The following is a 24,384-nucleotide window of genomic DNA, read 5'->3' as shown; positions in this document are numbered from 1 at the left end:
GGGCTGGGTTTGAACCCACCACCTCTGGCATATGGGGCCGGCACCCTACCCCTTTGAGCCACAGGCGCCACCCAGTAAAAAGTTCTGTATTCGCTTATTGTTTTTCTCAGGTTCTGAATTCAGAATCCACATTCCCACTTTAACAGCTGATAGATAGCATCACAACCACCTTAAAAAAAGTTCAGTGCATTCTGTTATAGACAGTATAAATGATGCTTGCTTGTTTTTGCATGACCTATTTCAGAAGTAAAGCCAAGAAGGAACTGAGTTTCACATATTCAATCTTAAAGGGCTCATCAAAGAACTCAATAAAGATTTGATGAAAGAACCTGGGCCAGAATACGGAAAATTTACCTGGATGTTAGATCAAATTTCTAGTTCATTACCATACTACAAGTATTTTTATTGCAGTGGCTTTGTAGTTAAACTGATAAAGCAAACTCCCCTCACAAATTTTCATGATTCTTGGGCATTTATTCTTTCCAAAATGCAAACCTGATCATGATACTCAGTGTAAAAAAACTCTTTCATTGCACCCCAGTGCTCAGACTCCCTCTAGACCAGAGGTTCTCAACCTTCCTAATGCCACGGCCCTTTAATACAGTTCCTGTGGGTCGCAACCCACAGGTTGAGAACTGCTGCTCTAGACCCCAACAGAATCTGGGTTAGTATAGCACAGGAATGCAAATGTGACCACTTAGAAAGAGTCAGTGTGAACATCACAGAGCCCCTCTCTTTTCCTTGTTCCTCATCAGGCTCATTCTCTCCATTAACTAAGCATTTAACAAATATTTAACAATGTTGTTTGCAAGAGTGTTGTGTAAGAGGTTCCCAAGACTACTGCCAGGTTCTGTGATTCATCAGCATATAATCATACTCACAGCTATGATTTATTGCAGTGAAAGCATACAAAACAAAATCAGCAAAGGGAAAAGGCTCATGGGATGCAGTCCTGGGGAGACAAGAAATAAACTTTCAAGAATCCTCTCCCAGTGTATATACAAGACAATTTTCCTAGCAACAAGTGAAAACTCATGTGAAATGCTGTCTAGTGGGGAAGCCCATTAGAGAGAGATTCGGTGCCCCAGGTTTTTGATTTTTTTTTTTTTTTCAGTTTTGGCCAGGGCTGGGCTTGAACCTGCCACCCCTGATATGTGGGACCGGTGCCCTACTCCTTGAGCCATAGGCACCACCTGGTGCTCCAGGTTTTTATTGGGGCTGGTCACACAGGAACCCTCTGACTGGCACATACCAAAATTTCATACTCCAAGAAAGAAAGCAGTTATTCAGCATATATCACATTGCTCATATAAACAGTCCCGGCACAATAAGCTACCCTTATCAGTTCTGGGAATGGCAGGAACCCTCCTGAAAATCAAGTTCCCAGATGCCAGCCCAGGGCCAACCTTGTAAGCAGGCCTTTCAAAGTTAGGTCTCCTATGATAATACTTCTTTTGCATAGACACCCATCATTAGCATGGCTGACACTCATGTGTCCTGCCCAGACCTGGATGGGATAAACAAAACTGTGACAGGGCTCTGAGCAAGGGACAAAAAGAACAGGAATGGAGGAGTACACACCCTCTACCAATGGCAAGAAAGAAGGGTAGATGAGATCTGCTTCCTGGGAGATGCAATGCATGAGCCAGATTTGTACATACATGTTTGGTATGCCTAAAGTTTTAAATCCTAGGTTGGTGAACTTGATCTGCTAATTACCCAGACTAAGTTGTATCTCAGGAAATGAGTTACCCACATAGTGTAGGGATATTAACCATTTTGATTCACTGTTTAGATTTTGTATGGCTTCTAAACCTCTTACAAACCACGTGGCTCTGTCAGAGGTGGTGCCGACATACTTTTCTAGCCCCACCTGTGCCTCTCTGCCTCAGCCATCTCTGTGGTACAAACATACTGGCCTCTTTTCCGTGACTGGAGAATGTTCCTTTGAAAGGAACCTCCTCCCTCTACCCTGTACTCCTTGTCATTACCCTATTTTACCTTACATAGCTAACTCCTGTTCATGTCTTATTTCAATCCAAATAAAACTACCTTGGTCAGGGCAGCCTTCTCTCATCTGCCCCAGAGTATGTGAGGACCCCTGTCATTTGCTTTACAGAAACAATAGCTTCTCCTTTCTCACTGTGAGCACATTAAAGTCCATACTTTATACTTCTACACTTCAAGAAGGCAGAGACCATACCGGTGTTGTTCACTTGATGATCTCAGAGCCTAAAATGGTACCTAGCACATAGTGAGCACTCATCAAATATATGAATGAGGAAGGAATGAGAGCTCACTCTCCTTCCTCAAAAGATACACACCTTCTGGGTCTAAGACACGTGACCCAGGCTAGATCAAGAAGTCATCCAAGGGTTTTAACAGAAGTATTGAGAAAGTGGCACAATGTCTGCTGTAGATAGGATGCCAGAGAGGGAAACTAAATCAAAGGAAAGCGAAGTGGAGAGGAGATTCAGGGCTGCAATGATTTCCTGGATGTTGCAATTCTTAAAGGCAGCAGCCCATGGGCTTCATTTACTGGTAAATTCTCTTTCTGTTCTTTAGACTAATTTAAGTTGGGATTTTGACATGTGTACCTAAGAATCCTTATACAAAAGTAGTAACTGGAATTAGACATGTGCTTCGTCCCAAAGAATAAAAGAAAGACAATAAGCAAGCTTAATTTGTGATGACCCAAGCTAGTGGCCTAGGGAATCTTTATAGTTCCTTAAATTATGAACAAATTTAGTTCTGGGACAGAAAGAAAAGATGCCCTGGCTAGTAGTAGAACATAAGCACCCTGGCTGATTATTATCCTAAAAAATATCTTATTCATAGAAACTCACCGAAACCTCCCAACAGGTGGAGAACAGAAAAAATCTCCCTCATTTCTCAAAGGTATACATGCATACATGCACACACATATAAAATCATTACAATAAAAAACTTGAATCTTAATTCGAACTAAATTCTAGACCAGATTAATAAAGCATTGGTTGGATATACCCTTGAAAAAGAAAAAACCAGTCACTAGCAACCAGCACAGCCTCTCCAAAAACATGACACACCCAAGTTACTCTAGACTCCTTTCTCTTCTGCTCACTATTGAGAATATTATTTATAGGTACAATATATTTGGAGGCAGCTAAATAATACAGGCTGAAGACAGGTAAACCTGAAGGAAAGGTGTCCTGTGGTGGAATATTGAGTTATGCTGTTGGCCTTGTCTTGATCAAAATTTTGATAAGTACCCTGTTTCCCTGAAAATAAGACAGTGTCTTATATTAAGGTTTGCTCCCAAAGATGCGCTAGGTCTTATTTTCAGGGGATGTCTTATCTTTCCTGTAAGTAGATCTTATTTTCGGAGGATGTCTTATTTTTGGGGAAACAGGGTAACACAGATGAATCTAGAATTATTGACCCTCAGAGGGACAACATTCATCAGAGGAAAGAGAAGAATTCAAAATCTAATATGATAAGCAAAAAAACAGGAAGAATTTTAATTAGAGCATATGTAAAGTCACTGTAATTAAAAAAAAATAACCCTGCTTCCTAAATATAGGCTGATAGCAGTTCAGTTTTTAATGTCAGCAAATACCAGAGGATGATACAGGTACTAAACTTGGTCTGAATTCAGAAACAGAACGTCTACCTCAGTTGGACAAGTGGTCAACCACGTTCCAACTTTAGTATCAAAAAGGTTTGGAGATCATGTCACACAAATGACAGTTAAAAGGGTGACAACTTAATACACCCAATCCTGTATGTAGATAAACAGAGTGACCATAAAGTTCGTGTGCAATTTAACAAAGTGTGAAATTTAAAACTGCACACGAACTTTATGGACACCCTGCATGTCCTGGAGAAACTCTCACAAATTTGCACAATGATCAACACAGAATTGTTTATAAACACAAAATCCAGGAAGTACTTAGGCTCCCATCAATAGGAGAATGGCTAGACAGAATAAGGTTCATTCCTACTCTGGGATACTATACGGAAATTAAAAACAATGAAATAGGTTTACGTATCAATCAAGATGGGCTAAATTTGCCAAGGTAATAAAAGGAACCTAAAATCGGAGTGGCTTAACACAACCAGAGTCTACTTATTCCTTGTGCTACATGTTTAAAGTGAATTGGCAGGAGAGCTTACTGTAGTTATTCTCAATCCAAGCTGTCAGAGGCTTCATATCTATCAGGCAGGGGAACAGAATGTGGCCAATCTCATACTGGCTCTTAAAATTTCCATTTGGAAGTGTGCCCATTATTTTTACTGACATTTCACTGACCAAAGCCAAGTCACATGGCCACACCTAACTTCAAAAGGGACAGGAACTACAATCCTACTGTATGCTCAAATGGCAGATAGCCAAAAATATTATATCATGTTATATATAATAATTAATACAATATATAGTATGGAAAGATTAATAGAAAACATGAAAAGATCTAAAACATTTTTCTGTTTGGAAAAAACATAAATTCATGTTATGTAAATTAAAATATAGATACAAAAACAACCTATATATTGTTTATACATATCTATATATGTATGAAACCAAAGAGGGAGGAGGAAGACACTAGAAGAAGTGACCAAGGTAGAAATAATTGTTTTTATAATGTTTTAATTTCTTTATTTAAGAAAAAGTAAAATAAAATAAAATCTTCAGTGTTGATAATTCTGGATGGTGGAGAATATCAGTGTTTATTATATTATTCTTTGAATTTTTTCCATTATATTAAAATAAGAAGTTGTTAAATGAACCAGCAATTTTTGGCCAAAAAGACTACAGGTAAGAGAAAGGGGAATGGGAAATAGGAAATTCGACGGCTTTAAATACTTTGAACTAAGGAGATGTGCTCTGTGTAGACATGGAGAGGAGAGCTGGGAATAATGGTGAGAGTTCCTAGAAGGCAGATTTTAGCTTGAGAATAAGAACAATACATCAATGGTTTTGAGTAGCTTCATTTTTTTTTTTTTTTGAAGTAGCCTCAAAAACACACAAAGAAAAAATATGTATTCTTTGGCTAGAAAAAAGTGGTCAAGAGCCAGACAACCACCTGCCTGACAAAATACTGTGGAGAAAATTTCTGCAGTGAGAAGGCATCTGGATCTCCAACATCCTTCCAATTCTTAGGGTCCATCAACCTTAGACCGGATCTTCTCAGTTTAGAGCTCATAGGCTCTGAGAAATTCAACACAGTTATCCCAGGACAAACTTTAAAAAGTAATGCCCCAGGTCAGGCACAGTGGCTTGTGCCTGTAATCCTAGCACTCTAGGAGGCCAAGGCAGGTGGATTGCTTGAGCTCAGGAGTTTGAGACCAGCCTGAGCAAGAGCGAGACCCCATCTTTACTAAAAACATAAAAACTAGCTGGGCATCATGGCAGGTGTCTATAGTCTGAACTTCTTAGGAGGCTGAGGCAAAAGGATCACTTGAGCCCAAGAGTTTGAAATTGCTGTGAGCTAGGCTGATGCCACTGTACTCCACCCAGGCCGACAGAGTGAGACTGTGTCTCAAAAAACAAATAACAACAACAAAAAAAAACCCACCAAAAAACACAACAATGCAACAATATGAATTCAACACAGCCCCGAATTGTGATACCTACAAATATTTCACAATCAATAAGGAATAACTCACTTTTGGGGTCTAAAAATGATTATTGGCTGGGGTTGGAGGGTATCCACAAGAGTTACACTGGCCTTGAATAAAGCTAACTTTAATTCTCACACCTAGGTCAACCCTAGGCACATAATTAAATCAGCAGAGAACTACTGTCTATTTGATCACTGTTTCTGTGACTTATTATTTGTTCTCCCAGTACCAAATCCAAATTGCTCCCACAGCTAAAGGGATCTCCACAGAAACATCCTACTGAAATGAACATTCCTTTGCAAAATGGAAGAGTAAGAACAATGAGTGGGTTTTCTTTTAAACAAGTTGCTCTGGCTGCTGCCATAAGAAAAAAATAATAGTCTTAGCCATGGAAAACAAGTATCACTGACAAGTCTTTATGTAAGGAGGGTCAGTCTGGCACAAAGATAGTGGGGTAAGAACTCAGGCAGCGCTCTGCTGCTGTCCTGTACCCAGCCAAGAAGATAATGGGTTTCAATAGGGGTAAATGGGATAACATGCCATACCTCAGGATTTTCTTTCCGAAGGGTACCATACTTTTTGTATCAATAAGTTTTTTTCCTCTGTACATCATTAATATATGCCCAGAAGGTTATGAGTTGAGCAGTTTTTCCATGCCTGGAACATGAGAGATCTTAATAATCTGAGAAATCCATCGTAGCTTTTAAGGAATGTATGTTTCTACCAGAAAAATACTGAAAGCCTGAGACAGGAGAATCACTTGGGCTCAGGAGTTCAAGTCTAGCCTGGCAATAGTTATACCTCATTTCCACAAAAAATAAATAAATAAATAAAATTAAATTAACCAGGTATGATAGTGCATGCCTACAATCCCAGCCACTTGGGAGGCTGAGGCAGGAGGATTGCCTGAGCCCAGGAGTTGGAGGCTACTGTGAGCTATGATGATCCCAGTGTACTCTAGCCTGGGCAACAGAGGAAGACCCTGTCACAAAAGAAAAATAATAAAAGCATGCTGCAACATAAAACATGTGCTTTACCCATGTGTTTTTGCGCATTTTAGATTTCCTTCCTACAGTGATTCTGTACCATACAACAATAGGAAAAATAATACTTGCATAAAAGTCACTATTATTTAATAGCTTCTTCTATTAAATTTCAAGACTAAAAACAAAACAAATCTCCCAAACAATCCGCAGACTCTTAAATATTCTCAAGTTAATGTCATTTAAATATTACCATCTTAGGCCGGGCACGGTTGCTCATGCCTGTAATCTTAGCACTCTGGGAGGTTGAGGCAGGTGGATTGCCTGAGCTCAGGAGTTTGAGACCAGCCTGAGAAAGAGAGACCTTGTCTCTAAAAATAGCCAGGTGTTGTGGCAGGCACCCATAGTCCCAGCTACTCAGGAGGCTGAGGGAAGAGGATCGCTTGAGCCCAAGAGTTTGAGATTGCTGTGAGGTAGATGCCATGGCACTCTACTGAGAGCGACAAAATGACATTCTGTCTCAAAAAAAAAAAAAAAAAAAAAAAATATATATATATATATATATATATATTACCATCTTGCTAGACCCAATTCCTGACTGTGCTTGAGCTGCACATGGCCTGGCCTGTATTTCTACCAGAAATACTGTGACAAAGAAAAAGCCCTCATGCTGGAAAAACAGCTGGCTAGACTACCACAATACTTTACAAAGACACAGGACTGGCCCTATTCTATGAGCAAAATCTGATCCCCTCATTCCTCTTACCCCCTACTCAACTTCTCTATCCTTCAAATGAAAGCACTTCAACCTTAAAATGTCACAGAGTAGTACATTTATCCTTAGAAGATAGAGTTTGGTGATAAAAATGCAAGACTGTAATGCTAGGCAGGAGAGAGAGTGGTCGTGAGGGGGACCAGATACAAATAGGAGAGTGAGGAGAAAGGGATTGGTGAATAAAGTTCTGAGGGGCAAAGGTTACTGGAAAACAGCAGGACAGAAGCAAGAGACTAGGACAGAGAGTCAGGGCCAAGAAAAACAATGAGCTCAATGACATGCTACACACAGACAAAGAACTGTGTTTCCGGATGATATTACCCCGTACACCTTCAGAAAAGAGGTGTACGGGGGTACAAATATCTCTGTTTTTGAAGGGGTCATTATGTATTTAGTCAATAGTGCAGCTCCTCTGCTTACCCTTAGCAACTTTTGACCACCTAACTACACAAAACAGTACATCTCTGACACTATTATTTCAGAGATATAAATACTGGGGGATAGGAATTAACCCCAAACATCCATTAAAATAGTTAAGACTTGTAGTTCCAGATAAGATGGAATAAACATATAGCCACCTTTCTGTCCACTGAATGCAACTATAAAATCTGTAAAGAATAGATGGGCAACCATTAGAGAACCCTTAAAAGTATGTAACAGCAGGCAATCTGGAAAGAATGTCAGAATACAGAGTTATAGTGAACTGGCAGTGACTTTACCACTTTTCCCCTCTGGTATTCACTGGCCTACACTCAATACAATGAAATCTGAAAGTGAGCCCTGTGGTTAAAGCACATGTGCTGGTTCTAGCTAAAGGTGCTTTTTTGGAAAAAGGAACTACTAAAGCTCAGAGAAACTAGGGGGAAATCCCCTGGGTTTTTTTCTCCCCTCTTTCATGCCTAGAAAATTCCCATGGTGGAGGCTGTAGCAGCAGCAATGAAAAACTGGCGTGGGGAGATTATAGGAGCTAAAACTCTGAGGGAGAGAAACACTTCATTCTATTTGATGGAACTATGGCTCCAAAAGAGCAAAGTTGAATCCTATTTTTTTCCTTAATTTCTCTCTGTCCACCTGCCCCTAGTGCCTCAGAGAGAGTACAATGTGAGAGTGGGTGGTTTCTGGCTAGAGGACCAAAAAAGAAAGCCCTAGGAAACTGGAAAGTACCAGGGAAATAATGAACAGGGAAGAACTCAGGAAAGCAACTCATAAAGCTGCTGATGAACTTACAACTCCTGGGATCACTTCTACCTATTTACATGTGGATTTGACCCTACCTATCATATCAAAGACTTTGAGAAATGAATTAACAAACACTCAGGTCTCCAACTGACCAGTGGGTGGCACACACAGGACTGATCTGAATAGCACTGCAAAGCCTCTGAATATGGAACTAATATTTGAACTACAGCCCACAGAAAGTGAGCAGGAACTTACAGTCTGAACCTAACCAGGTCAACCGCTGCTAAAAACAAACATATCAACATTTCTATTAGTTTGAAATAAGATTCAGAGTCTCACAATATAATATTCAAAATGTCCAAGATAAAATTCAAATTACTTGGTATACAAAGAACCACAAAAATGCTAACTTTTTTAAATTAAATCATAGCTGTGTACATTAATGCAATCATGGGGTACAATGTGCTGGTTTTATATACAATTTGAAATATTTTCATCAAACTGGTAAAAATGCTAACTTTCATGGGAAAAGACAATAGATGCCAACAATGAGATAACACAGATGGTGAATCCAACAAGGACTTTAAGCAACTACTATAAAAATGCTCAAATGGCCAGATGTGGTGGCACACACCTGTAGTCACAGCTACTTGGGAGGATGAGCTCAGGAATTTGAGTCCAGCCAGGGCAACATAGCAAGACTCTATCTCTAAGAAAAAGATCAAGGGCAGCGCCTGTGGCTCAGTGAGTAGGGTGCAAGTCCCATATCCCAAGGGTGGTGGGTTCGAACACGACCCCGGCCAAACTGCAACAACAACAAAAAAAAGGTAGAAGGGCAGTGCCTATGGCTCAAGGAGTAAGGGGCTGGCCCCATATACCAGAAATGGCGGGTTCAAACACAGCCCCGGCCAAAAACTGCAAAAAAAAAAAAAAAAAAATCAAATGAGCAAACACTAAACTTGAACACTCTCCAAAGAAAGTTAAAATAGCAAAGTGAAGAGAAGTAGAAAGAATAACCAAATGGAATATAAAATAACCAAAATTTAACTGGAAAAACACAACGGAGTGAAGGAGGCAATGACTTTAAAGATAGATAAATAAACTATAAATAAACCAGTCTAACTAACAGAAAGAAAAAAAGATTAGAAAAAAAGAACAAAGCCTAACATTTGTGTAATCGGAATCCAATACAGAGAAGAAAAAAAAGAGTATGATGCTGAAAAATTTTTAAAGAAAAAACAGTTGAGGTGGCACCCTTAGCTCAGTGGGTAGGGCACCAGCCACATATACCCAAGCTGGTGGGTTCGAACCCAGCCTGAGCCAGCTAAACAACAATGACAATTGCAACAACAACAAAAAATAGCTGGGTATTGTGGTGAGCGCCTGTAGTCCCAGCTACTTGGGAGGCTGAGGCAAGAGAGTCACTTAAGCCCAAGAGTTTGAGGCTGCTGTGAGCTATGACGCCATAGCACTCTGCCGGGGGCAAAAAAGTGAGACTCTGTTTCAAAAAGAAAAAAAAAAGTTGAAAAAGCCACATCCACACACATTATGATCAAACTGCTGAAAACTAAAGACAAAGAACTGGATAAACAGACACTTCAATACTAATAGACTTTAATACCCCTTTCTTGATAAGAGATAGAACTAGAAATATAAGCAAGAACATATAAAATTTAAATGAGACTATTAAAAAAATGACCTAACTGGTATCTACAAAACTCTCCTTCCAAGACAAGCAAAATATATGTGCTTTTCAAGTACCCAAGCCACATTCTTCAGGAATTGCTGATGGGATTATAAAATGGTTCAGACACCTTGGAAAACAGTTTGGCAGTTCCTTTAAAAGAGCTAAACATAAAGTTATCATACAACTCAGCAATTCTACTTCTAAAAATCTACCCCAAAGAAGTAAAAACTATGTCCACACAAAGACATGTACATGAATGCTCACTGTAGCATTATTCATGAGAACCAAAAACTGGAAGCACGCTAAATGTCTGTCTGCTAGCAAATAGATTAACATAACATGGTACATCCATATAAGGGACTATCATTCAGGAAAAAAATAAAGGAATGAATTATTGATACATCATACAACCACTGATAAACCTCAACATTATGCTATATGAAAGGCAGACACACAGGACCATATACTGTATGATTCTATCTATATAAAACGCCCACAAAAGGCAAACAGAGGCAGAAAGTAGATTAGTACTTGCTTAAAGCTGAGGGGAGGAGAGTGGAGTGACTGCAAATGGGCACAAGGGATTTTATTAGTGATTGAAATATTCTAAAATTGGGTATGGAGATGGTCGCACAATTTGGTAAATTTATTTAAAAGCACTGGATTACATACTGAAGCTAATTCTGTGGTATATAAATTACACCTCAATAATTGTCATTTTAAGAGAGTTACATAGAGCCGGGCGCGGTGGCTCACGCCTGTAATCCCAGCACTGTAGGAGGCTGAGGAGGGAGGATTGCTTGAGCTCAGGAGTTCGAGGCTTGTCTGAGCGAGAGTGAGACCCCGACTCATGGAAAAAAATGGAAAAACCCAGCCGGGCGCCGCGGCGAGCACCTGTAACCCCAGCGGCTTTGGAGGCTGAGGCAGCAGGATGTCCACAGCCCGAGTCTGAGGTTGCAGTGAGCTACGATGCCATTGCCCTCTGCTCAGGGCATAGGGTAGAACTCTGTCTCGACAAAAAAAAAAAAAAAAGAAAAGAAAGTTATATAAATGAAATCATACAGTATATAAACTTTTGAGATTGGCTTTTTTAAATTCAGCATAATGCTCTTAAGATCTATTCAATTTGATCCACATATCAATAGTTTGTTCCTTCTATTACACTATATGCATATACCACAGTTTAATCATTTACCCACAAGAGGGCATTTGGGTTGTTTCTAGCTTTTGCTTATTACAAAGTTGCTATGAACATTGCCACACAGATTTTGTATAGAAAGGATAGTCTTAAGAGAGTGAAAATTCAGGCCTCAGACTGGAATGGACTCAAATCCAGGCTATATAAAGAACTCTAACAATTAGGGCGGCACCTGTGGGTCAAAGGAGTAGGGTGCCAGCCCCATATACCGGAGATGGTGGGTTCAAACCTGGCCCTGGCCAAAAACTGCAAAAAAAAAAAACTCTAACAATAAGATGACAGAAAACCCAAGAGAAAAATGATAGCTGGGTGTAGCTCATGCCTGTAATCCTAGCATTCTGGGAGGCCAAGGTGGGTGGACTGCTTGAGCTCAGGAGTTCAAAACCAGCCTGAGCAAGAGTGAGACTCTGTCTCTACTAAAAATAGAAAAAAACAAGCCAGCTGGTCATGGTCGTGGTGGGTACCTATAGTCCCAGCTACCAGGGAGGCTGAGGCAAGAAGATTGCTTGAGCCCAGGAATTTGAGGTTGCTATGAGCTAGGATGCCACGGCACTCTACCCAAAGTGATGGAGACTATCTCAACAAAAAGAAAGAAAGAAAAATGATAAAAGTCTTAGAAAGGCTTTTCACAAAAGGGTATTCAAATGTCAGTAAACTTATGAAAAGATGTTCAATAGTATTAGTCATCAGAGAACTACAAATTAAAATCACACTAAAACTCCCAAAACCCAAAATGTCCATCAACAGAATAAATAAATTTTGGTACATTCACACAATGAAATAGTAAGCATAAAATAGGATAGACTACTGATACATAAAGATATCATGGTTAAATCTCAAACACACTATATTGAACAAAATAAGCCAAAATCAGCCAGACACAAGAATATATACTGTATGATTTCATTTACTTTAAGTTCAATAACAGATAAAATTATATTCTATGGTAACAGAAATCAGACAGTAGTTGTGTCTGGTTGGATGAGATTCACTGAAAAGAGACATGATGATATTTTCAGGAGTAGAGAAATGTTTTATGTCTTGGTTGGATATATACATATGTACACATATTTGTTAAAACTCAAAGTGTACTCTTAAAATGTCTGAATTTTATCATATATAAATTATATAAAAAAGAAATAAGAGTTTTCCTTTCTCACTCCCCGGCCATGTTGGTGCTGCTCTTGGTTGGGGGCTGTACTGTACTTAAGGCAGGAAGATGGTAGCCACAAAGATGATACAGACTATGCATACCGGCTGTCATTGATCCAGGTGATTCTGATATCATTTGAAGCATGCCAAAACAGACTGGTGAAAAGTAAAACAAGCAATTTTTTTCTTTAATAAAATTTGCCAGAGCTTGTTTTAAAAAATAAAATGAAAGAAAAAAGAAAGCCACAATAAGATACCACTACCACCAATCAGAATGGTTAAAATTCCAAAATCAATAATAAAAATCTTGAAAAGTACTTCTAGTATACTGCTGGTTAAGAATGTAAATTAGGAAGAAGGCTTTGGAAAGCTGTTTGACAATATCCACTAAAAGATATGCACACCCTATGACTCAAATACTCCACTCCTAGTTATAATATCTAGCCAACAGAAATGTATACATGTGTTCCCCAAAAGACATCTATGAGAATGTTCAGATAAGCACAATATGTAATACCCTCAAACTGGAAACAGTCCTAAAATTTTAATTAATAGACTTTTAAAAAAACTATGATGTGTGTATTTCATTTCTATGCGAAGTGTGAAAACAAGTTTAATATATACTAATAGAACTCAAGACAGTGGTTATCTGATAATCTCTGGCATAGAAGGAAGAGGTAGTCAGGAAGAGGGCCCTGGAGGTGCTTGTAATATTGTCTGTTTTGGGTTTGTTTTTTTTTTTTGGCATGTGCACTGGTTAAATGGGTATGTTTACTTTTTAGCATGACCACTGGTTAAATGGGTATGCTCACTATCAGAGCTTTAATACTTATGACCTGTTCACTTTTTCTTCAGGTATATTATACTTTCAGTTATATTTTAGATTCTGTCCCTTATCCTATATGTACATATATTTAAGGCTTTCTCTCTCTGCTACCCCCTTATCCTTCTCTGCATTCTAGCTGATAAGCTATCAATAATGCTTAGTATTTAACCTGTACTTTTGTTGCCAATTCCTTTGACCAATAACACTTAAAAGTCAAAACTGGTACAAATACAGTGAGCCCACAAAATGATTATAGGGAGAACCCCAAGAATCCTTTACATAGGCAGAATTTCTTGAGCTAGCATCAAAGCTGGACTCCATTTACCCATAGAGGGAAAACCATCCTTTAATAGAATTTGTTCATTTATCCACATAATTCCAAGACAAAGGTATAGGTCAGGAATGACATTCTTTTTTTTTTTTTTTTTTTTTTTTTTTTGAGACAGAGTCTCATTATGTCACCTTTGGTAGAGTGCCATGGCATCACAGCTCACAGCAACCTCAAACTCTTGGGCTTAAGTGATTCTCTTGCCTCAGCCTCCCAAGTAGCTGGGATTACAGGTGCCCACCACAACGCTCAGCTAGTTTTTGGTTGTAGTTGTCATTGTTGTTTGGCAGGCCTGGGCTGGGTTCGAACCCGCCAGCTCCAGTGTATGTGGCTGGTGCCCTAGCTGCTGAGCTACAGGCTCCAAGCCTGGAATGACATTCCTTTATGTGCTCCTTACCTTATAGGGAATCTGTCCAAAGGCAATTTCACATACTTTAACCATTATCAAAGATGATAAATGGGGAGCAAATAAAGGAGGCAAAAATGCTGTCCAAGAATTCTTAACTGACAGTGTAAAACTTGAATTTTGATAGTAAATCTTAATCTTATAAACTACCACAGGCTAACTTAACTTTCATCTTCCCTTTAATTTCACAGAATCTTATTTATTAATTTATCTATACTCTAAATTTATTTAGAGGCCTGGCTCCATGGTTAGTACTGCAGATACAAAGACAGATAATCGCAAGGTCTGTAATTTCCAGGCACTCAGTACTCTTGTGGAGGGATAAAGAGGAGAGAAAAACAAAGTACCACAATCCCAGATAACAGGTTTTATAACAGGAAGAAAAAAAGCAGGCTCTAAGTTTCCTTGGAGCATGGAACGATAATGACTAAATCTGCCCAGAGAGGACATACACATTGGATGTTGGAAGTGACATGTCATCAGGATATGGACCAAACAGTATGTCACCTCTTAAGAATGTGGAGACAAGCAAAGTATAGGTGTCTATTCTGAAAGATAAACTAGTAAATTCCACATTCAGATTTGACTGGACATCTAAGGGAGAAAATCCTGATACTGCCTATATAGGAGAATAAAAAGCTCATCAATACCCAAAACTCCAAACAAATTAATCTGGGAATAGCATGGATACAAAAGTAGTGCATTTTATTTCATTTCGGGGAGACAGGATTAAAATATGACCATAACTTACTAAAAACAATTATATTTTATACTTAATAAGGACAAAGACTGAGGAAATAAACGGTGGATCAGTTTGAAGGGGAAATAAGGAAAGTCAGTCAGAAGTTCCTATCTAAGCATAGCTCAGAAGAGATAGATGTCCAAGTTCCCACCTCTCTAGGCTCAGAGATAAGAACACTGCAGTTTCAGAAAAGGGTCAAAAGCAGTTCTCATGCTGATGATATCAAACGTGAGAATCACATCACTAAAGTCTTTGGTCTAACTCTACACTTGTGATGTAATCTTGTGAAGATGGCTTGGCCTCTCACACACCTTAGCTAAAGAGATAGTTTCAGTGGTATGCTGAATGTTTACCATTAGGCTCTCTGAGGAAGGCAGAAAATCTAGCCTGATATGTAGCTTACTTATTTCTGTGATGTAGAATACTCCCACCATGGTAAATTTCAAGCTACTAAGATGATATCATTCATCATGGAGTTGAAAGCCATGCACAGGAGTGGCTCTTGCAATCTAGAGTGAGGTAACTCCATCACATGAAAATGCGGTCACAGTTGAATTTTCACTATACATCAATAAATTGCCATCTTGACTTATACAGATCAGATCTCAAGAGCTAGATAATCTCAAGTCAATCCCCATGTAGGGGGTCCATCCTCAGTATGAGCAAGATTGGATTTAAGAGCCCTCAAAGTAGAATACAAACCCTGGACCAAGACGAATTCTCTAAGGTGAAGAGTATAACACACATGATGGTATGGAAAGGCACAATATAGTTAAAATATAAAATGAATGTTGCAAGTAATTCTGAATGATTGGACTACAACAGGTATATGAAAGCGACAAGCAAACTATTAGGGGAACCAAATAGGGACAGGCTATACAGAAGCTGTAAGGGGACTACATTCATGGGTGCATACTTCACACACTTTAATTCATTTAATCATACCTACTACATTATATTATCCAATTTATATAGAATAGCCTTAGGGAGCTAAGATTTGAACCTATGGGCTGATTCCCAAAGCTGATTCTCCACTACATCATACTACTTCCATAGGAAGACTGAGTGATGATGTAAGAACATCCCCACCATCTTGCCCACTGCCTCTTAAGTCCTCTACATTAATCTTACCCACCAAAAGGGAGAATATGGTACTTTTTACCTCAGGCCCAGTTAGGAAATTCTAGTACATCTCTTTTGAATCCATTTAAACACATCAATAGTTTTCAGGAACACTTCCCTGTTTTTTTAAACCCATCATAGCAAGAACGTTCTTATCAGTATTCATAATTACAACTGGCTACTACCAATTTTTGTTCAAAATGTCCCAAGTACTGAAGGGGCACCCTTTTCATCTTCTCTTTTGCAAGGTTAGTGATCATAATCCTTAACCTTAAGGATCATAATCCTTAACTTCAGAGTACTGAAGTCTTGCTTTCCATTTGTTTGCCCAAGCCAGATCTTCTTCTAAAGGGCATAGTCACTGGTGAATACCAAGAAGAGTTTACCCAGTAGCTCCCATAGTCAGTACCACCACACACTCATCCAATTATAGAAAAATAGACAACAGAGAAGAAATTCTCAAAAAAAAAAAAAAAAAGTAAGAACGATTAATGTGGTTGAAAACTTTTTAAAAAATAAATTTAATTATTATTAATAAATACAAACATGGTTTAAGGAAAATAAATACTATAAAACTTACTAATACATAAAAGACACCATCAGGGGAAATATAAGAATTAGAGATGTGGGGCAGTGCCTGTGGCTCAGTCGGTAAGGCGCAGGCCCCATATACTGAGGGTGGCGGGTTCAAACCCGGCCCCGGCCAACTGCAACCAAAAAATAGCCGGGCGTTGTGGCAGGCGCCTGTAGTCCCAGCTACTCAGGAGGCTGAGGCAAGAGAATCGCTTAAGCCCAGGAGTTGAGGTTGCTGTGAGCTGTGTGAGGCCATGGCACTCTACCGAGGGCCATAAAGTGAGACTCTGTCTCTACAAAAAAAAAAAAAAAAAAAGAATTAGAGATGTGACAAAAATCAATGTGAATTTGGTAGTCGTTTGAAGCCTATAATTTAGCCTCCTTCTTAACTGCATACCCTAAGCATATGTGATTTTCCAGGAGCAGAAGAATGGCTATAATTGATATTGACTTATGAAGATAATGATGAGTCCACGATAATTTATAAACCTAACCATGAAAACTTTGCTGGAGGCTGAAAGTTCAGCAGGAGCCAGTAAGTAGATCCAAGAACCACAAAATTTCAGTATAAATAGATCCAAATGATATCAAGACCTGGGGACATCTTGATTATACAATGCTTATGTCAGCAGGAAGTAGGGTGAGAGAGCTAGATTTTTTCTTGTTTGGACTGTCAATTTCTCCTTAAAGACAAGAAAACAAAAGTTCACAAATGATCAGTTTTCTTCTCCTGCCCTCTTCTTTAGCTGGTTAATCTCTACCAGTTGTTTAAAAAGTGCAGACATTGCCTCTTATTAGCTTTGCTTAAACTCCCCTACCACTGCCAAAGGTGGATAAAATACTAAGCTCTACCATAATAACTTATCCTATGTGAATATCTGATTACTTGCACTTGTCTCCCTGTGGACTATAAGTTCCTAAAAGGCAAGGAGTGTGTCATGTCTTATCTTTGTGTCTCTATTACCTGGCCTCATACTTGGTGCCTAACAGGAGCACAGTGAGCATTTTTTTTTTTTTTGACACAGAGTTTCACTTTGTTGACCTCAGTGGAGTGCCCTGGAGTCATAGCTCACAGTAACCTCAAACTCCTGGGCTTGAGCAATCTTCTTGCCTCAGTTTTTTCTATTTTTAGTAGAAAAAGGGTCCAACTCTTGCTCAGTCTGGACAATAAGCATTTTTTTTTTTTTTTTGTGGTTTTGGGCCGGGGCTGGGTTTGAACCCGCCACCTCCGGCATATGGGACCGGCGCCCTACTCCTTGAGCCACAGGTGCCGCCCGACAATAAGCATTTTTTAATAGAACTAGTCGGTATCATTTGCTCAAGGTCACAGACCTACTTTATGGCAACAGAAGGACTTTAGGGCCTAGGACTTTTAACTCTTCATCTAGTAAGCTTTCCATTATATTTAATAGTCATAAAGAAGGTAATAAATACAAGTCTAAAAAATGTACTCTATGGATAGATGTTTATTAATCTCCAAAGGACCTACAAATGTAAATGGTCTTTTGCAAGGTTCTAAATAAACCAATGAAAAGATAGACATTGGGAGAATGAGTTAAGAAACATGAACCTGGTCAGGCACTATAATAGCAGAACTTTGGGAGGCTGAGCTTGGAGGATCACATGAGGCCAGGAGTTCGAGACCAGCCTGGGCAATGAAGCAAGACCTTGTCTCTAAAAAAAATACATTGAACTGAACTGAAAATGAAAATACAACATATCAAAATTTGTGGATCATGGCTAAAGCAGGTCTGAGAAGGGATTTATAGCAGTAATGCTTATATCAGAAAACAGGAAGCTGGGTGTGGTGGCTTGCACTTGTAATCCTAGCTGCTTGGGAGGCTGAGGCAGTAGGATTACTGGAGTCCAAGAGTTTGAGACCAACCTGGACAACATAATGAGACCCCTATCCCTGAAAAAAAAAAAAAAAAAAAAGAAATCTCAGGTCAGTGATCTAAGCTCTAACTCATAAAACTAGAAGGATGATAATAATCCTTGGAGTAGGAAACAAAAGTAAATGAAGGTTAGAGAAGAATGAAAGTCAACTTCTATAAAGTGACAACAGTTGATAGGTAGGTCAACCACTTGGCCCTGGAGTGGGCACAGGTGGTACATGGCAGAATGTTTCGGCAGGGATAAAGACCAAACTAATGCCAACATCTCAGATAAATGCAGGAGACAGCCTAGTTTAGGTGTAGATAGAAATTAAGCTCTGAGGTTCCTACAGTAGCTACCATCTCTAAAATATCTTCAGGGAGACAGAGAAACAGGAATATATGTACCCTGAGGCATATTTTATCAATATATGTACACATATGCTCCACTTGAGCATAAGGAGATTAACACACCAGAGGGATTCTTACCTGCCAGGGTGCCTAGGAGCAACCTATCCAACTAGGAATCCATATTCTTTACCAGTAATCTCCTGGTAAAGATCTCCCCAAGAGAAGAAAGTAGCTCACCAACTGGATCTAGTGGCAATATTCCAAGGTGTGAGGGAGGAATAATGCAGAAAATTATGCAAAGTTCATTACTCAAGTTCATCTCTCATCTCAGCTAGCATGCAAGGACTCAATTCAGAACCCCAGTAAGAGAGAGGCTCTTCACGGAATCCCAGACAAGCTGACATGCAACTCCCACATCCCCAGCTGCAGCATGAGGATGAGAGAGTCAAGAGCCTTAGTATAGACACCAATACCCTTAGCTGGGTATTATACAACATAAATTTGCATGCATAGTACAAGAAGAAATTTGTTTCCAAATCAAGAAAATAACATTTTTACCCAAAAATTCATGTGCATTGTGCATTTAAAATTGGTTGTTTACCCTCACATTAGTCTGAAATTAAAAAAAATAAAATAAAATTGGTTGTTTCTAGGTTGTTTCTTAGGTGATTCACTTAAGAACCTTAAATTTCAATGACTAACAGAAGATGTTTTGTGCCTAAAAATATCCTTAAATGTATGCATAGTACAGACATGGCTCCTTTGGTCCTTGAGATGAAGGGGATGAAAAATGAAGAGATTGGAAACAGCATGCTATGGACATCTCAAACTTATCAAATAAATGGATTTCTTTAGCATAACTGCTTTGAATTACACTGTAATTTAAAAATTTTATATACTATACTTTGAACCACACCTTAATTAAAAAAATATATTTACTATTTTTAATGTATAGTTCAAACTGTGACAAACACACACAGTTGTAATTACAACCACAAACAAGATACAGAACAATTATAAGCATAATTGCTTTTTAAAAGTCAGCCAGCAAGTATTCATTGACTACTGATGTGTCTAGTAATCCCTGGTTAGTCTTTGAGTAAGGATAAGCAGAGGAGTATAAAAAGGCAGAAGAAATAAAAGGTATTATGCTTGCCTCCAAAGAACTTCCACTAGGGCATAGTTTTACACACATGAACCAAGTAAGCAATGCAAACAACCAAACAGGCAATCTACTAATAATCTATATGAGACGTGGTTCTAGTCTTGACATTGCCACCATGTGACCTTGAATAATCCAGTATTATTACTTCTTATCTGGGCCTTCCTTTCCTCATTCATAATCAGAAGTTGTCTTAGCCAATCGCTAAGGTTTCTCTTAATTATAAACACATGGGATTCGGGTAGTGAAGGTTCAAAGTATGTATGGAAAGATAGAAAGTTGAAAAGAATTTTATGGCTCGGCCCCTGTACCTCAAGCGGCTAAGGCACCAGCCACATACACCAGAGCTGGCGGGTTCGAATCCAGCTTGGGCCTGCCGAACAACAATGACAACTATAACCAAAAAATAGCCGGGTGTTGTGGTGGGTGCCTATAGTCCCAGCTACTTGGGCGACTGAGGCAAGAGAATCACTTAAGCCCAGGAGTTGGAGGTTGCTGTGAGCTGTGATGCCACGGCACTCTACCCAGGGTGACAGCCTGAGGCTCTGTCTCCAAAAAAAGAAAAAAAGAGAAGAGTTTTACGGCATTGAGGTGGTAAATGGGGTTGACCCCACAGGGTTAGTGAAAAAGGGCAGGTAGGAGGGATGCAACATGGAACTGAAGGAGGGGTAGGAACTGCCATGGAGCTGTGATGGGTGTAAATAGCATTGCAAGGTATAATAATATTGCAACCCACAGGTCGAGAACCGCTGTTAATTAAGCAGAGAGGAATGATACCATGATGACATTGATACACTATAATGTTTTACTGAAAAACTGCTGTGGACACACCCTCTAGGCCTTAGGGATACAGCAGCAGAAACTGTCCTTTTCATTATTTATTGCTATGTAAATCCCAAAACTTAGTGGTTTAAAATAGCAACCATTTTAGTTGCACACAATCCTGTGGGTTAGCAATTTGAGTTAAAATCATCTGGCTGAAGTTGTGGAAGCAACCTAAGTGCCCATGAATGCATGAATGGATCAACAAACTGTGGTATATGTATACCATGGAAAGCAGCCATTAAAAATAGGAAGACTTGGCGGTACCTGTGGCTCAAACGGGTAGGGCACCAGCCCCATATGCCGGAGGTGGCGGGTTCAAACCCATCCCTGGCCAAAAACTGCAAAAAAAAATATATATATATATACATATATATATATATACATATACACACACACACACATGTGTGTGTGTGATATATATGGAGACTTTAGATCTTTTACATTTACCTAAATAAAATGGAACTGAAATACATTCTTCTTAGTAAAGTATGGCAAGAATGGAAAGATGGAATATACAATGTACTCCACACTAATATGAAATATATAAACAATTACATGTGCCTAAGAACAATAAAACACTATTATAGTCCAGTTCAGGGGTAGAGAGAAGTGAGAGTGGGGGAGGACATATGGCAGAAGAAGGGAGGGCATGAAGCAGGATCTCACCTGATGTGCACATTGTGAGGGTGTATAACATGCCCCATGGGTGAGAGGCTCTTCTACAAATGGAACTTTGCCCTGGAAGTGAGAACAATGTAACCTAAATATTGTACCCTCATATTAATTTGAATAAAGTTAAAAAATCATCTTATTGGTTGTTCTGCTGGTCTTTCCTAGGATCTCTCATGCAGTTACCAACCATCATTTGGCAATGTGTATATTCTAGGATGGTCTCACTCGTATGTCTGATGGTTGGCTGGTGACTGACCTCCTTCTCTACATCATCTCTCTTCCACCAGCAGGTTATTGGGTGCTTCTTCACACAGTTGCCTCAGCATTCCCAGAAAGCAAGAAGAAGCTACAAGGCTTCATGAGACCTGGGCTCAGAAGTCATCCAAAGTTATTCACATTGATTTTATTGGCCAAAGCAAGTAACAAGGACAGCTCAGATTTAAGGAGTAGAAAAACAGACTCCATCTCTTGATAGGAAGATCTGCAAAGTCACACTGGAAAGGGATGGTACATACAGAGATGAAAGGACTTGGTGGACATTAAGCACTCTACCACACCATCCAACTTTGGTGAATGAGTGCTGAGCACATTTAGTCCTGTGAGGTTTCCAAGGGGGAAAAAACCATTGAGGTGAAATGAAAGAAACCCAGAAGAATGTGGATAACACTCTAGGCAGAGACAGTATAGAGGGAGGGTGAGGTGACTCATGGTGTATTTAGAGTCTAGTGAATGCATGCTTGGATGGAGTGGTTGGAGAAGGGAATTTGAGAAGAGGCAAAAATGGTGGGAATGGTTATACTGGGTGTGGAGGACCTTGACTGCCAGGCTCTTAGAGTATGGACACTATGGGGTTAGTGGTGGCCTGGTGGCAGAAGAGGGTACAGGGAAAAGGCCTCTAGAGCCTGCATATTTATGGACAGCAACCCAGACGGACACTCAGTCAGGATTGGCCCAGGGATCATGGCAAGAAAGCAGTCTAGAGACAGTTTCCCCAAATGCAAGTGCCTACATAGAATCTCCTTAAGGGGCAAAAGGCATAATTAGAACTTCTAAGGTAAGGATATTTAGAAGTATAAAGAAGTTTCTTCTATACTTGATAGATTTGACTTGTACCCTTGCAATGTTTCATAGGTGTAGTCCCACCGTTTACCCTCTCTCTGTCAAACCTCCCCCCTCCCAAGGGTACAAGTCAAATCTATCAAGAACGTAAATGTCTTAACACTGTAATCAAGTAAATGAGGCAAAAGCTATACTAATTAGTTTGATGTAACCACTCCAAATTGTATAAAAAAATCAACACATTGTACCCCACATATGCATATATGTATTCATGATCTATGTGTATATGACTTAATAAAAGGAAAAAAAAAAGAAGTTTCTTCTACATTTAAGTCATAATCATCCTAGCAGGGGTGAGGAAACTATGGCTTTCTGCAGCCTTCCAATTTCAAGATTGTTCTTTTTTAAGCACAGAAAGAGCTTGGAAAACCTTCATCATTCTCTGCTGCACCCCCTTTCATAAAAGGATTTACTATGCAAAATTTAGATTCAGTAAAAGGCTATATACACGTAAGGACCAGAAAGCCCATGTTTCCTTAAGGCTGCAGGTTCCCCACTTCTACAAGGAAAAGGATCTCCATTGAATTTTCTAATGACATGGTACTCTAGGGAGAGATGTCAGTGGGCATGCTGAGTTTCTGCAATTTAAATATAGACTCCTAATGCACATACACACACAATCTTCTCCTGTATAAGATGCAAGTTTCATGTGAGATAAGTAGGATAGAGCTGTTTACAAAGGTTTGTCTATGTTTGAATAGACAAAGTTCCTGGTGTTCTTTAACACTGTAAGTGGTCAACAGAAAGGCTAGAAATCCAGGAGCCAGGAAAAAGCTAACTGTAGGCTAGGTGTGGTGGCTCACGCCTATAATTCTAGCACTCTGGAAGGCCAAGGCAGGTGGATGACTTGAGCTCAGGAGTTCGAGACCAGCCAGAACAGCAAGAACAAGACACCTGTCTTTCCTAAAAATAGAAAAACTAGCGGGGCATCATGGCAGAAGCCTGTAGTTTTAGCTACTTGGGAGGTTGAGGCAAGGGGATTGCTTGCGCCCAAGAGTCTGAAGTTGCTGTGAGCTCAGATGATGCCACAGCACTCTAGCCAGGGCGACAAAGTGAGACTGTCTCAAAAAAAAAAAAAAAAAAAAAAAAAAAAAAAAGCTGCCTGCAATCTACATTGTGGAGCCTTGCTTTGCCTAGGTAAGATGATACAGTCACACTTCTCACAGTAGCACCATGGCAAAGCAGTTTTTTTGGACAGTCTAAGATATTGTTTTCCACAGGATATATGTGGACATTAGAGCATGTTGTATGTTTTTTTTTTTTTAATACAAAGTGAGAACTGATGTTTGGTTTGTTAACTGAATAGTAGGAAGCAATTATGCAGGTATTTGTGGTCAATAAGATGCACAGAACTTAAGGGTTTTCTATCATTCTGTAAGTAGCAGTCTAGCTGTAGAACTTCAAATCAGAAACAGGTCACAGAGTAAGGAAGTACAGCACCAGGTGTCAAAGCAAATAGAAAATACTGTACTTCATAAGGGAATATGAAGTAAGGGATGGCAACCAAAAGAGTGGAGTAGGGGGCAGGGTGGGGAAGTCTCTTGCTGAGAGAGAATTTTTAGGCATTTGTTAGAACTGGGCCAGGCAGGATTGGCAGAGCAAAGAAGAAAGCATGTTACAGTTGTGAAGAAAGGTTCCAGGTAAACATGAGTATTGGGACTATTGGTGGTGCCGAGAAGGGAAGACAGTAAAGAACCAGTCCAGAGGTGATATCCCTAAGACTGTATGGTCAAGATTTCTTGTTCTACCCAGTTCTCCTGAAATCCCAGGTGAAGAACTGTCACAGTTGATGCATTATGTCATGTGAAA

At 39.4% G+C, this 24,384-nt stretch overlaps 1 protein-coding gene across 3 annotated transcripts in view; it reads right to left on the bottom strand.

Annotated features, from left to right (window-relative positions):
• The window catches only part of JADE3 (jade family PHD finger 3), a 213,156-nt gene that overhangs the window by 162,623 nt on the left and 26,149 nt on the right, over positions 1-24,384 (bottom strand). The gene's annotated exons all lie outside the window — the stretch shown is intronic.

The sequence above is a fragment of the Nycticebus coucang genome, chromosome X (assembly GCF_027406575.1).
Source record: "Nycticebus coucang isolate mNycCou1 chromosome X, mNycCou1.pri, whole genome shotgun sequence".
Classification (NCBI taxonomy): domain Eukaryota; kingdom Metazoa; phylum Chordata; class Mammalia; order Primates; family Lorisidae; genus Nycticebus; species Nycticebus coucang.
Note: the sequence above shows the minus strand (reverse complement) of the source record. Positions and strands in the feature narration are given on the sequence as shown.